General features: G+C 44.7%; 1 long non-coding RNA gene across 1 annotated transcript in view; it reads right to left on the bottom strand.

Annotated features, from left to right (window-relative positions):
• Nucleotides 1-454, bottom strand: part of LOC111850497 (uncharacterized) — a 29,180-nt gene extending 28,726 nt beyond the window's left edge. Inside the window, exon 1 of the long non-coding RNA XR_002839811.2 lies at nucleotides 211-454. This is a non-coding gene — a long non-coding RNA (uncharacterized lncRNA). The remainder of the gene's footprint in view (nucleotides 1-210) is intronic.
• Nucleotides 455-14,753: the final 14,299 nt, after the last annotated feature.

Here is a 14,753-nt window from a genome sequence, read left to right as displayed (position 1 = left end):
GGACGGAAAGGTGAGGTAGAGTGAGGTGAGGTCAGTTGCTGAGTGGATGTTACCGGTTAATGGAAAACTGTTCATTTGCATGTAAACTTGTACAAATAGTCCCCCTCCCATATTTTGACTTAAAATCCCAGGAATAAGAGGGTGTTTAAAATGGTTAGCGTCATGTGGAGACCGCGTCAGCCATTTCCGAACTTTCCCGCCGGCGCTTACCGAATCGCCACCGCCATGCTGCGTGTCTTATTTTGGCCTCGCCGCGTCCTGTTCCTGGGGGCCGCGGGGCGGGACAGCAGGAGTGCGGGGATGAAAAATGAACGACGACACCAGGACGTTTCCTGGAAGCCGGAGAAGCCTCTGGCTGCAGCCTGCGGGAAGGCGAGGTTGGAAATCCAACACGGCCTACCCTACGTCACCCCACGAGCCCGTCAATCATGCCGTTCATTCGTATTTCGTTTACGCAAATCACGCTGATGTTCTGAAGAAGCATTTTACGGCGATTGGTTTACGCTTTAACCCAGCAGTTTGTTTTACAGTAAACTTTTTTTTTCTTTTTAGTAAGTGGAAAGAGTACGCTCTAAAAAATAAAAACTACAGTATAGTAAACACATAAACCAGTAACATAGCTGTTTATTATCAATTACAGTATTATTACAAATTATGATTTTTTTTTATAATCGTATAGGAGCACCCGAGTCCGAAACGTCGCTATGCGGCGCATGACGTTCATGGTCACAACGGTCATATGGTGGGCACATCAGGACTATTTAAACGTTTTAGGACTATTTACCCTTGTTTATGTCGCTGTATGATGTCCATAATATAATTTCAATCTGATATCAATCTAATGCTTGTCTGTGTTGATTGGTTAATATATTGATTGGTGTATTAATATAGCCGGAGAGTAATAAAACCCATTGCAATCAAGTATGCAGTGCATTATAAAAGTATTCAGTTATCACCATTTTACTCAGTTACAAAGGATAGTTAAACGTTTTCCAAATGAGCATTTTATTGCATTTCCAAAGGCACTGTAAGTTATTTCTGTGCCAACATTAATTAATTAAATAAACTTAATTAAATAAACTTATAATTTAATGTCGATATAGATGACAAATTATTCACAAATGACAGAGGACAAAAATATATATTTTTTATATGATTTATTCAAATTAGATTTCAGTCTATTCGAGTCACCCGGCCTTTTCATGTTCTGAATCTAAGGGCAATTCTTAAGGGCATTTCAAGGAAAAATGGAGCACTCATAGTAATACAATAATGACTTGAATTACACCATGATAATTATCAATATCGTTTGATATGATCATGATAAAAATATTTTGCTATATCGCACAGCCCTAATGGATGCTACCACAGTGGCGTTGCTAGTAACCCATAGGAAGCATGCTGAACAGTCGTTTGAGCAGACAGTAATATCTGATGACGCACAAAGTCTTTAATGTTAAGTCTTGTTAACTACACGGAAGCTATATTATCAGCAAGAAGGTATTTACCTAGTTACCATAGTTTTGGTAGTGAGCTAACTGATGGAAACGTTTAACCAGCAGCAAAACAACCACATACAACCATGCGGGTCCCACAGCAAATCTTTGTGCAGTAACTGACAGCGTGTCTAGCAGAAACAGTAACAAACAAAATAATACATAATAGATAGCACTGTTATTACACTGGGACACACACTAAAGATTTTTAACTTACTGACATAACAGGCACTACAATGCTTCCGTTCTGCAAGTTCGCTTTGGCTTCCGCTTTAATTAAGACGTGTTGGACATGGGCGTGGCTTTCACGGTACGAATGGGCCGGGTTGGATGTGGGCGGGTTTGGATGTCCAACCCCGCCCTCCCGCAGGCTGCAGCCAGACATACTTGGGAAGCCGCGGCTCCGCAAACTTGATGTAAAGACTATTTCATGGTTTGTCAGCCCCGACATAAGGAAGACGTTTTTAGAAATGGAATAACCTACATTTTTCCAAAGGAAATGAATTTGCCCACTGTTGCATTTGGTTTATAAATAACAATGGACTGATCTCTCTTGGGGGCTTTGGTTTACATTTTTCCTCCGCTAGTATTTATTTTAGCCCCCCCCCTCCATCCAAAATTTCAGTGATTACAGAGCAGTGTAGCTTAGATATTTCCCGTTATGTTACGACTTTGATTATATTTGAAACTATCTGCTTGGTGACACTTCAGTAAAAGTAGCCCACCCCCCTGGCCAAAAAAAAAAAAATGAAAAATGTGACGGATAGATGCTTTGGTTCTGAATTTTCAGGTCCTTTAATGTCAAGCAATACAGGTGGAGTGGAATCAGCCTAATTCCTCCGGGGGTGTACAGGCACACAGACCTTGGGCATGTTTGCTTGGTGCAAGCCCGGAAATCTGCCCCCCCCCCCCCCCAAAGTGTCCTGGCCTGTGTTAACCATCCACATGAAACGGGACCCGGTGTTCTCCATCGCCTTCTAAGGCGCCCGCCCAATTCTAGGAGAGAGAATGGGGGATGGGGCGGTGCGGTCACGCGTTATCGATCTGTCAGATGGCTCGGCGCGGCGTGGGCCCGGACCCCGGTGCGATGGTGGATGCCGGCTCTGACCCAGGAATGGAACAGGAAGTGTGTGAGAGCCGGGCAGCCGAGACTACAAGCTGCCTCCCCTGGCGTACGCGTCCGTCCCCGGGAGGAAAGCCACAGCGCCCCGCCGGTTCGGGGCGGCAGGGTGGGTATATTTCTGCTTGCACGTGTAACACGCCATTTCAGAAACAGGGGAGGGGAAATTAAAGCGGGAAAGAGATGGACTATAACTGCAAATGAATTATTCTCAGGTTTAAAAAGTGAAAATATGCAGGATCACATGAATCAGTTTGTGACCATATAAATGAAAAATTCACTACACTCCCAAAAGACAGAATGCATAGTTATGAACCATCTTTTTGTTCCATGTTCTCTAAAGAAATTGTTTGGCTGAATTATAATTAGGGGAAGACTAATTCCATGGAACATGGGTTATTGTGCGATTCCTCTGAAGAGAGTGATCTGGGTTTTAATTCTGCTTTTCAGTCCGTCCCAAAGATATGCTTAAGTTATCCTGAATTGGTGACATTGCTATTTTTCCCAGCTTCATTCTCTGCCAATAAACTATTTTCATTTCATTTCCCTCCTTTAATAGCCTCCTGGCTTCTTCAGCCTGAGGGCTGTTGTATGAATGGGAAATTATATTTTACCTCTTCAAAGGTAGAACAGCAGTGGTCCTTGTTGGACTTAAACTTCTGGGCTATTGTTTTATTTTTTATTTTTTTTAACATCCATCGTGCTGCTGTGACGTCTCCAGTCTCATGCTTTGTGTAGTAAGGCGTAGGCACGTGAATTAGGAAGCCCCACCGTGAAATTCAGTGGTCTGGCCCATGATGCTTACAAGCAATGTTATTTAACTTTAAAAGGTCAGTTATTCACCTGATGACTTTTGAACGGTGATCCAAACCAGGGTCGGGGTGGGGAAGGGGGGCGGCTTGAAACACTTCTTTACGTCATATTTGGTGATCTGCTTAAGGGACTCCTGTTGGCTCCCTGAAGGGGCCTCAGCTCCGTTGTTCTGCCTGAGGTGCCACGTGTGAAAGTGACGAGGCGGTGGGCATTGGACCCCTCCCCTTCTTCTGCACGGAACAAATGTCAGCAGTACGAACTGTCATGCCCTGAATGCTGAAATGCGACGGATAATCTGGCACCATTACAGAGGTAGCCATGGTCTTTTTTAAGAAAGAAGTTTCTCGGAAAGCCGGACGACCGTTGGCAGCCGATAATTGGGCTTTAGCGAGGCACATAAATGAAAGGCTGCTTGTTTACGGCTCTGCTTCAGTGCTGTTTTCTAAAGTGTTGAACAGCTAATTTGACAGGAAATTCAGAAACCCAGCAGTGTAGGTAAAGCACTTGTCATAAGCGCCAAAATTTTATATAAAAGTTTAGAGTGTGCAGCAGAAACAATTAAAACCTGTCAGAAAAACTGTGATGTTGTTGTTTGTGTTTGGATGCCAGGGTTGCAAGTTCATGAACAGACTTGACTTGTCTTCAGTGAGTAACATGGTTCACGTTTTAACCCGGTTTGGTTTCTGTCGTGTCCCTTTTTCCCTGAAATTCGTTTTCATGCCGCCTAATAAGAGAGGGAGATGGATCGACGCAATAAATGCACGCGTGGGTTCTGCTCCCCGTGAACCGCAATTCTGTCAGATGGCGGCGCTCGTCCGATAACGGGACAGTGTGTGTCGCTTGTCAGAGCAACATCTGTCTGGCCGCTAATTATGCTGAAATGGAACTAGGCTTCAGCCATTTGTTTTTCCACATACTTGCCTCTGTCCATGCGAGCAAGAGTATTTACCGCATATCAGATGTAATGCTAAAAGGTGGACGACCCCCTTGCAGTCTTTTAAAGCAGGGAAGATTTCATTGTGAGTTCAGGACTTTAACCACTGCGCCACCTGCTGGTGTGCGCTGTTTGTACCATGCTGTGTAGCCTGCATGGTGTGTGAGGGGCAGTTTGTTAGGGGATTTTTTTATGGGCCCCAGTAGCCTACACCTCCAGAGGATCAGGGTCTAGCGCTCCTATGGGAGACCAAAGCCTATCCCAGTTTGCCCGCTTGGATCCCCCTACGCAACCAGAGGGCCGGGAATGGTGCAGTCCTGTGTTTATGTGATAGACCCGATCATTCACAAGCTCATTACAAGACAAGTGGGAGTTCAGGCGACCTGAAGCCACTGTGTCGCTTCCATTGTCTCATTTTAATTACAGACACAGCTCAAATGGATAGTGATGGGGGGGGCGAATGACACTGACAGTATGGTAGTATAATAAATACCTCATGAAGCAGTACAAACAAAATGGGAAAAATAGACAGTTTCTGCAGGAAAACCGATAGCTCTAGAGATACTGAAGCCCTAGCATATTTTGTTATGCTTTCAATTATAGTGATTTTCCCTCAGAGAATGAGCAAACAATACGGAGCTGGGTTTCAAAGCCAAACAGGACGGAATAGCCCGAGGTGTTCGTTAAGCAAGCTGTTTTAATTTGCTCTGGAATACATACACTTGGTTTAATATGCAAGACGGTAATTGAAGTCATTTCAAGTGCATGCTCTTGTCATTTGAATTTCTTTTTTCTTTCATCCCTGTTACTTTTTTTTTTGTGTTGAATAAAAAGTGAAAGAGAATAAAGGTGGGACTTCGGTGCCGGTCCCGTCATGTCCGGTTATGTTTAGTGCATGTTTTTATTTTTTTCTAGTTTGCTCCGGGTGTCCTTGGTCACAATCTGGGCAATTTGCCATGGCTACTCGGAGTCGGCTTAGGAAAAATAAATACAGAGAAACGCTTTGCACTGACAGGGGGCACCGATGACCTTCCGCTACTCCTGTCTGGTGTGCCGCTCTGTTTGTCTGACGCCAGGCCAGGGGGGGGTAGGGGGGTGGGCTGAGGACATGGTGGGGTGAGGCGGTGGCTCCAGAGATAAATACGGTAGGAAGAAAATCCAAACTGGCCTCCTCCCAGCATCCTCCTCTGCCATTATTGGATTAAAATTCATTTGTAAGTGTGTGGGACGAGCCGGACAGGTAGCCGCATCAGCCATTTCTTAGTTCTCAGATACGGGAGACTATCGACATCGACGTGGCGTTACAACCGGGAGCGGGGGGGCGAGTCCTCGGCAGCAGGACCTGGAGTGAGCTTTGAAGAAGGCCTGTTTGTTAGGAAACTGCAGCACAGAGGAGCTGGTCAGTCCCCCTCCAGCAGCACGTTGTGTATCAGCCGGTACCTACAGCTTGGGTCAGAAACAAAGGGGAAAGAATCCTAAAACTCACTGCTTCACAGCTATACAGAGCTGCAAGGAAAACATTTTTTTCCACTCCGTTAAGTAGGTCAGACCCCTTTTGGTTGTTTGGATTTCCTTTTCTTTTAAGCTTTTGTTTCCAGTTATTCTCCCCAACCCCCCCCCCCCCCCCCCCCCCACAAAATGTAAACTTGGGTGCCAGAGGGTGGGGGGCATCTCATTGCAGTTTCCCACGGCATCGCGCTTCTGGTACTGACCCAGGTGACATCAGCTTGCCGGGCTGCTCTGTGTGGGCTGTAGTTGCCCCGGGGTGCTGACAGATGGAATCCACAGTAAGGCTTCATGAACTGACCGCCTCTGAATACAGGGGGCAGGCCGGGGCCAGTGCCTGTAATTTTGAGAGCTTGACTCTGAGCTACATGAAAATTTCTTGGAATCGGGAGCAGCAATTAATGAATTAATAACACTTATGGCCGATGCTGTGTTGAAGCTAGTCACTGGGCCATATGCCGCTGATATGCTCTTCTGATTGGTGGGTACCTTACACATGTAATAAGCCAATCTCCCATCCTGCCTAAAGTACATTGTTTCTGAGGCTACGGCCGCACTAATGCATTAAAACATTTTTATGGGGGGAAAAAGATCAGCATCCACACTACCACAAAAACTTTTGCGTCCGAACTGCAGCGTATAACAGGCAAATGCCATAGCTTATGACGCATATTAGTCTACACTGGGCAGTGCACATTTGTCCAACCAAATGTGGCAAAGTATTTTGAATTGTATATTTTCTGTTTAATTTGTAATAAAATTAAGTTTTTTACTATTGATTGCTCTCACACACAACATGTTTAAATGTCTTATTTAGTAAAAGCGAAATACTAGTACTGTAGCATCACAAACACAAAATTGTACATAAAAGGAACCATGTAGGTGATCAAAATCACCGCAACAACACAGTTATCAGTAAAATACATCATGGATCCCGAAATGTAGTCACTACATGTCTCAACTCCTCAGTTTCCCTGCACTCTTGTCTTTATCTGCAATAAGCAGCGATCGGTAAATTCTTAGCTTTCTTTGGCTGTAACTAGCAGACAATGTACACAAAACACGATTTAGCTGCATACAAGTAAGCAAAAGTATATTTGCTACGTAACGAGAGCCCTGTATTTCCTGTCCTCCATGTGAAAGCTAAGGAAACAAAAAAAAATTCTTCACTCCCGTGAAGAATGATTAATCAGGAAAAGACATCAAAACGAAGACATCTAATCATGAAAGGGTCATGAGCTAAGTACGAAACAATCGGAGCTCACTGATGTAGGTATAACAAAATTTTTACGTTTATGAGAGTCCGTACTAATGCCCTCTCCACAAACAGCAGAGATGCGAACAAGATGTAACACATCTTTGCCGTTTGTGAAGTGAGGGCCGTCTCACTTCAGCTGCATACTGAATGCATGTTCTCAGAGAGTGCACTACTGCTGGGAAAGGAGATTAGCTAATTAGATATCTGTAAGGTACCCTCCAACCACCATCCGTAAGATCGTATCGGCATCACATGACCCTGAAACTCCTTGAAAATCTGTGCTGACAGATGGGTTCCACAGTAAGATCTCATGGACTCGCTGCCTCCGAATACAGGGAGCGGGGATGGGACAGGGCCTGCAATTGTGAGAGCCTGAATGTGAGCCAGACTGATTATAGTGTGTGAGCAAGATTTCTGGGAATCGGTCAAAAAAAAATATTTTTTTTTAAGGCTCTGTTGAGGTTAGTGCGCCAATATGGAAACTCAGGGTCATGTGATGGTGATATGATCTTCTGATTGGTGGTTGTGGGGGTACCTTACACGTATCTAATTTGGTAATTTCTTGTCCTGCCTTTCAGAGAATATGCATTCAGTATACAGCTGAATTGAGAGGGCCCTCTCTTCACAAACAGCATAGGTGTGACCCCCACCCCCTTGCCTCAGAGTGCTAGTGTCCTGCTGAGCCTCTGTCCAGTTCCAGAGGAGTAGTAAATATCTGGGGGGGGGGATACATGGATTCTCCAGCATTTAAAAAAAAAAAACACAATAGCAGTACATGTTCACTGCAAAATGGATTCAGTGAACAGACTCACGTCTCCAATTCCATCCCTTTGAACTGTGAATCTGTTTCGTTCCGGTAGTGATTTCCTCGTGCCTGAAAAAGCACTTAGTTATCAAAGGTGTTCATCATCATTCTGCTCTGACAACATTTTTGGGGGGGTGATGGTGGTGGGTTGAATTAATATTTTAGACCAATACTTCAAAGGTATGAAAGCAGTGGACAAATGCAGAGTTGTGCCTGTCGCCAATGGGAATTCGAGGGGAGGTGGAAACTCGAATAGCGACTGCGGCCTCTCAGCCGACCCCAGCACCTCTGCTCTGACAAAGATACCGTTCCCAAAAGGCCAAACAATGGAAAAACAAACAGGAAAGCCATTCAGGGACTTAGAAAGCAGCGAGTAACAGGGGCAGTATTCCCCTTATTGGAGAGGGAGGAACATTAAGGGAAAAAAATAGCTCTTTGGGGACAAAATGACACTCAGGTGCCCGAAATAGTATGTTTTAACACACAACAGCAGAAATGAATATTTTTACAGTGGGACACCTCATAAACATTTATTCTTGACTTTGGACAGTAAGCATATTTTCCTGTGAAGCTTTTTTGCTCCGTTTTCCAGATGGAAATCTCCCGTTATAGCAGCAGGCCCCCTTCTGTCCGCATTCCTCACCCCCTATAGGGAATACTGCCCCAGTGCGAGCGCCTTAGACATATGCAGGCCGTGATGACAGAGCACTAGCACGGATTAAACAAAAACCAGAGCCAATCATATGCGGGAGGAGAGCCGGGTACTGTCCGGGAGTTACGCTGCAACGCAATGGATCTTGATGGCAGGAACACGTCTGAATCGGACAGAGCTAAGTAGGTTGGCCGTGTTAGTATTGATGGGAGACCCTGGAACGCGGTGCTGCCCTCTGTTGGTCAACAGGAAAGGTAGGAGGCAGATGGGGCAGAGATGGGAGAAATCTCCTGAAAGGCTAAGATTTGAGAGGGCAAGTCCCCCAGCCAACCACACCACCACTGCTGTTCACTAGAGGCAATAGTCAAGCAGAACAACCGATTCCAATGGGAGATTAAAAAAAGCAGAACTCCCTGGAGTCTCCCCTGCCCTCAAGTTTCTATAAATTTCCCTTTTTAAAATTCTCTTCTTCTACATATCCATTCTTTAAGAGTGCTACCTGACCTGTCATGGCCATGTCCGTGTTTGAGGTGTGAATCGTAACAATAAATGGCAGGATCCATCGCAGCATTCTCCCCCTCCAGCAGAGTTAATGAGTGTCAGCTGTAATTTATGCATTGATCTATCACTGGATGTTTTAATTGGGATTCAAGCACGGGTCTGACAGAGTAGCCATCGAGATGTTTCCGACCAATGGCTGGTGATTGGCAATAGTTTAGCCATTCCTCTCACTGGGACCCTGTAACTAACACCACTGCGTCTGTCAGCCTGTATATTCCAAGGTATTTTGGGGTAAAACGAAAGTCTTCCTGCGATTCACGAGCCGAAATCCTGCATTCAGTTTCTTTCTAAGCCGTTTTTAAGTTCTAGTCTTGTATAGGGAAGCATTGGCCTTGTGCTGCCAAGAATATAGCGTTGGCACGCCTACTGACCCACATCCAATCAGAAACGACATAAGAGCTTTGTATGTTGTTAAGTCAATTTCTGTTGGCTGGGGCAATGTGTATAAGAACTGATGGCACGGCGTGATTCCAAGATGAAGGGATTTCAGGCAGTCCGCTCTTCTCCACCACCAAAACTACCTGCAGTCTGACTGAAATGCAAATGTTCCCCTATTAGAATATAAAACCGAGTGTGGATTTGACTGAATTTATGCTAATATATACATGAAAAAGCACAAATAGGGAAGCAGAACATTTATCTCTATTGTTTTTAGTATACTATCGCACACATATATGTAATACTACAAAGAAGTCTTTATGTATACCAACATGTATATATCTATATACAGTACGTTTATTTATATGCTGTGTTAGTTGTGTGAAGATTCCGTTTGAAAGAGGATTTTTTTAAGCCCTGACTGAAAGACAATGCATTTGGGAGGTAATTAATTCCAGCTATTTACTCCGTGTCGAACATGATATTTGCATAATGCGGTTTTTAGCTTCAGTGCTCGCGAGCGTCATTTGTGACACCGAACAGCCACTTTTGTCGTTTGCTTAGTGGCCCGCACAACACCTGTGCAACCCCTGGAAAAGCCAGCAGAGTGGTGGCGATGTCACGGCGGTGGCGGGGAAGCTGCGTGGTGCAGTTTTTGGTGGCACGCTGGCTTGAAGGCACAGTATCAAATGAAGTCCTCCCCTCCGTCGGGGTTAAGGTGGGGGTGGAAGGGGGCAGAGGTATTGGGAACTACACAAACGCTAGGAACTCCTTCATTAAATCTAATAGTAATGCTATACTGTAATCAAATCGGCTCCAAGCAGAAAAAGCTTGTTCTGACATTCGGCAGTGGGCTTAAATGGGAGACGGAAATTAAATTAAGAGCCTCTTTGATTGAAACCAGTGAGAAATCTCATATCTGCTATATTAAAAGCAGGCAGATGCCTGACTTGTTTAAATCTCCCACAAAAACATTGCCAAATTTAATTTGCTTGCGAGCAAATGAATAAAAATGACACAAAAAGAAAACCATGGCGTGTGGAAGGCTGGAATATTTTTTGGAGGGGGAGGGGGAGGGGGGGTGGGACTGGACTAGCTGGAGAAAATGGGAAAAAATGACACGCGGAAGTGAGCTGGGAATGAATCTTCATCTCCTGCTGCCTCTGGGTGTGACAAACGGGGCAGAAAATAAGGCAGGCTGAAGCAGCCAGCCGGCCGCGCTCCTCTCTGGGACGCGTAAGGCGAGGTGGCTCTAAGACAGCCCCCGGTCGCGTGGCCTTGGGCTGGGGGGGTACACTGACACCAGCCCCGTCACGTCCTGATTAGCTTCTCCCTCAAGGTGTCGCCCCCATAGTGGGGCTGTGGAGCATTGCATCTTTTTTTTTCCATGGATGGGGGAGTGAGCCACTCCCAGCACCTGGGTGGTGTGGATACTGATGACGATGATGGTAGTCAGAGTGATGAAGGAGGAGCTAGCCTGGAGCTATCTCCACTAACGAAGAGCGCGATAAAGTATCGGGAAGCCTGGATTTGTTTCCGTACCTGGTACGTGTAAACAACAATCTTTCTCCCACACCTGTCTGTACTAAATCATCAGAAATTACAGGCAGTTTTAAGTCTTTATCACCTAAACACAGTTTTGAATGTGAAAATGAATTTAGACTTGATTATCACTTATATAGTCAAATTAAATCTGTGCTTTTAGACCAATTTTTGAACCGTTTAGAATACCTTAAAAGTACTATTTTACAGTTTCACTGAAATACTGTTAAAAGAAAAGGGTAGTTCCCTGAAACTCTTTTTAGCATAATTTTAGCATAAATGCAAGATGGATGGATGGGTTAATATAAAGAGTAGTTCTCCATAATGATAATGGTCCCACAGTAATGCCCAGGGACTCATGGTTCAGATCCTGAATGGCAAGAACCTGAGCAGGTTCAGCGTATTTGTGGTGTTAAATTACAGAGGCGGACATTTCAGGTCCAGAAAGTAAAAATCCAAACCAGGATTTTTACTTTCTGGACCTGAAATGTCCACCTCTGTTAAATTATAAATGACATGAAGTTCTTCACAGGAAAAGGAGGGAGAGGTTTGTTGTGTTCGGTTCACATAACGTATATGAAAGAGGAGGTTCTCCGCTTCGTAGGATCGTCATTACCGTCTTAAAAGCGGATGGCCTCTGAGACACGACGTGGTGACGCGGGCCTCGGCGGAGGCGGCACTTGCCGGAACATGCTCTGACACGGCGATATCCGTCCGAGCTGCCGTGTTTCCTCCAGTGTAGGGGGGTGCAGCTATTGCTTCCTTGAGGACATCTCACATCTCGCCAGCGCTGTCACTAACCCTGTTCCTTAGGCCTCATTATCAGCACAAACACCCAATTACTTTCATCGCCCAGTGGAGAAGTTCTAACAACATCTAAACAACTTCTTACTTTCGAGCATTAACAATTTGACTACAAGTACTGGTCGCCTAAATTCAGGCTTTTGTTTACATGGGGGTGATATATCTTACTTCCGGACACTTAGTGTCACACTTTTCATCAGTCTCCACTTCTCAGTTGAAAGGTAATTAGTATTATGTGAGTTGTTTCTCTCATCACCAGCAATGCTTGATGGGTGGTTGAGCCGGCTGAAGCAATGAATCTAATTACTGCTCCCCCCCAACCAAGGACCTTTTCAACACGACTATTGCAGCTCAGTAGCTTTTTTAGTTCTCAAACTATCTTTTTTACCTTTGATAATAAGACGATGATGTTACGACTCAGAAGACGGAGCTGCTTCATTTCGACATTTGTTTTTAAGACACACGAGTGAAGATTTAATATGGAAGTCAAAGTAGTCTGAGCTGAGCTTCCCTCAGCGTGCATTATGTCGCTCTGTGTCTGGCTACAAATCCGTCTCGACTCAGAAGATGGCTTTCAGGTATTTCTCCTCACACACCATTTCATGCTTGTGTGACTGATTGATCAGAAAGTGCAAACCAAAATGTGTTGCGTATTTACTCGCCAGACAAACGATAGCCCTCATAAAGGAACCACTGGAGCAGAGTTTTAATTAATGCCAACATTTGACTTACATCTAGTCAGATAAAGGAAGGAAGATTAGAAAAGGCAGGATAAAGGCACAGGAGACAGGATAAAGCTTCTACGTCCATCTTTCTGCTTTTAAATTAAGTCTCCAATAGGTTATTTGAGTTTATATGTTTAATTCTTTCAGATTCTTAGAGCCTTGGTGAGTCTTTAAATGTGACCCACACATCCTGTTTCAATAAGTGTTTTCCTGGTTGGGGTCAAGGTGACCCCAAGCATATGATGTAATGCAATTCAGTTGCTGGTTCCCTTAAGTTGTGCAGATTTCGACTGTAGAGGGTACCCACACAAATGGGGGGAGACCTGCTGCTTCACCCAGCCCTAGGCCAAAGCTTTCAAATGCTGCTGGCGGCCTACAGTGTCTTAGCCGTGTTTCCTGCGGGGGTGCCAGTGATCGCCCCCCAAGGGGCGCGTCTGACTCGTTCTCATCTTTTTTATTACTGCCTTCCTCTGAGCTTGTTTGTGCCTCTGAACCTAAGAGATTTTCCTTTTATTAAACTCCTCCATCTTGCTCGTAGTTAGCGCTCAGTCATGCGCCTGCCTCGCCAAGCTGAGCAGAGTTACGTAAGTGCTTACAATTCAGGCTCCCGTTTCCGCCCTGTATATGAGGAATTCATGTTAATATCATGCCTGGGGAAAGAGATACTCTATTCTTAAGCCCTATATACTCATAATTTCTCATTTTATGAGGTACTTCTAAAAGCAGAGGCTGTGAGACCTATTGAGCAGGGAGGTAAGTAAGACAAAACAATAAGTGCTCAGTCTTGAACTTATTGCAAGGTGAACAACAACTGCCTCTATTTGTTTTTAAATCAATTGAAGCTGCAAAATACTTAAAATCAACATAAAAGACCAGTTTTGATGAAGCAACTTCTGCTCAAAGATAGAATTTGGCAGTTTGGTGTAAAAAAAAAACATGTGGCACTCAATGGAAATGACAGAACTTGACTGAAAGAGTAATTGAATGATACAACAAATATTCATTTTGATTAAAGGCCGGGAGATGATCCAGCGGGGATGTTAGCTAGACAAGGCCTGTTTTTACAGTTACCTTTCAAGGTGACAGTTTTCTCTCCATCCTGAAGCTTTATAGTTCAGCCCATCAGACCAAGCAGTGCAAAATGTCAAGAACGGAGACACGGCGTCAAGGAAGCATTGAAGATCGTCTGTGGTGGTGCTATAGAAAGTTCTGGAAGGCGAATGGCCTCCAACTTGTAGCCAACAAAGAGGTCACATGAAGAGGCGATACCTGAACATTCCAGGAGTCAAATGATGCTTCTGTATCAATGTTCCAGATGATTCTGCACCATTTGTTAGGTGATTTCAGCAAGGAGCTGTAGTAGTTTTGACAAGAAGCGACCTGATCCTGGATCAGTGACAGGTTGACAGCAGCATGGCATAATCCTTATATACCCTGACTGTGCCCATAGTTTAATTTTATCCACAAAATGAGCATTACTGCTGGATATTTACCAAAACAATCCCCTGCTTGAGGTTATTGCATCAATTCCCTGGGAGTTTGCGTAATGTGGACCCACAGCATCTCAGCTTGGCACATATTCTCTCTAAGCACCAATATATCCAGGGATGGCATGAATATTTAGGTGCTCAGGCTTGCGTTATTGCATGCAAGTCCCCTGCCGTGTGCCCTACTCGTGCAGAATCACGCTACAACACGCCCTACTGTGAGAGAAATGCCAAAATGGCTGCCAGTCACGGGACCCAGAGGAGATAAGGCCATCAGGGAAGTCGTGAGGAAATGGAAAGAACCAAGACTGCGATGAGCAGTGACCCTCTGAGAAGCCCTCGCAGACCGAGGTATGTGATGGCGTGACCGTTACTGCTCCGAATCTGTGACGGGCTCTGGGGCCCCCTGGCTTCCCTTTTGATCCTTTCGATTTGGAAGTATGAAAGAGTAGGATCTCTTCTAAGATTTGGCAAAGTGCTTTTGCACTTTAAGTTGCCCTGTTTTTTTTTTTTTTTTTTTACATATAAGGAAACCTTTGCATGATTATTCTTGCATTAACATGCAGGCTGTAGCTTCTTGAAGGGGGTGGGGGAAGCCATGAAGACACCCTTGGCTGCCACAGGTTACGAAGATGCCAAAACTGTTACCGGTCTTCTATAAACTGTTAAGTT

This window comes from Paramormyrops kingsleyae, chromosome 21 (assembly GCF_048594095.1).
Source record: "Paramormyrops kingsleyae isolate MSU_618 chromosome 21, PKINGS_0.4, whole genome shotgun sequence".
Taxonomy (NCBI): domain Eukaryota; kingdom Metazoa; phylum Chordata; class Actinopteri; order Osteoglossiformes; family Mormyridae; genus Paramormyrops; species Paramormyrops kingsleyae.
This window is presented reverse-complemented; position numbering and strand designations above follow the sequence as displayed.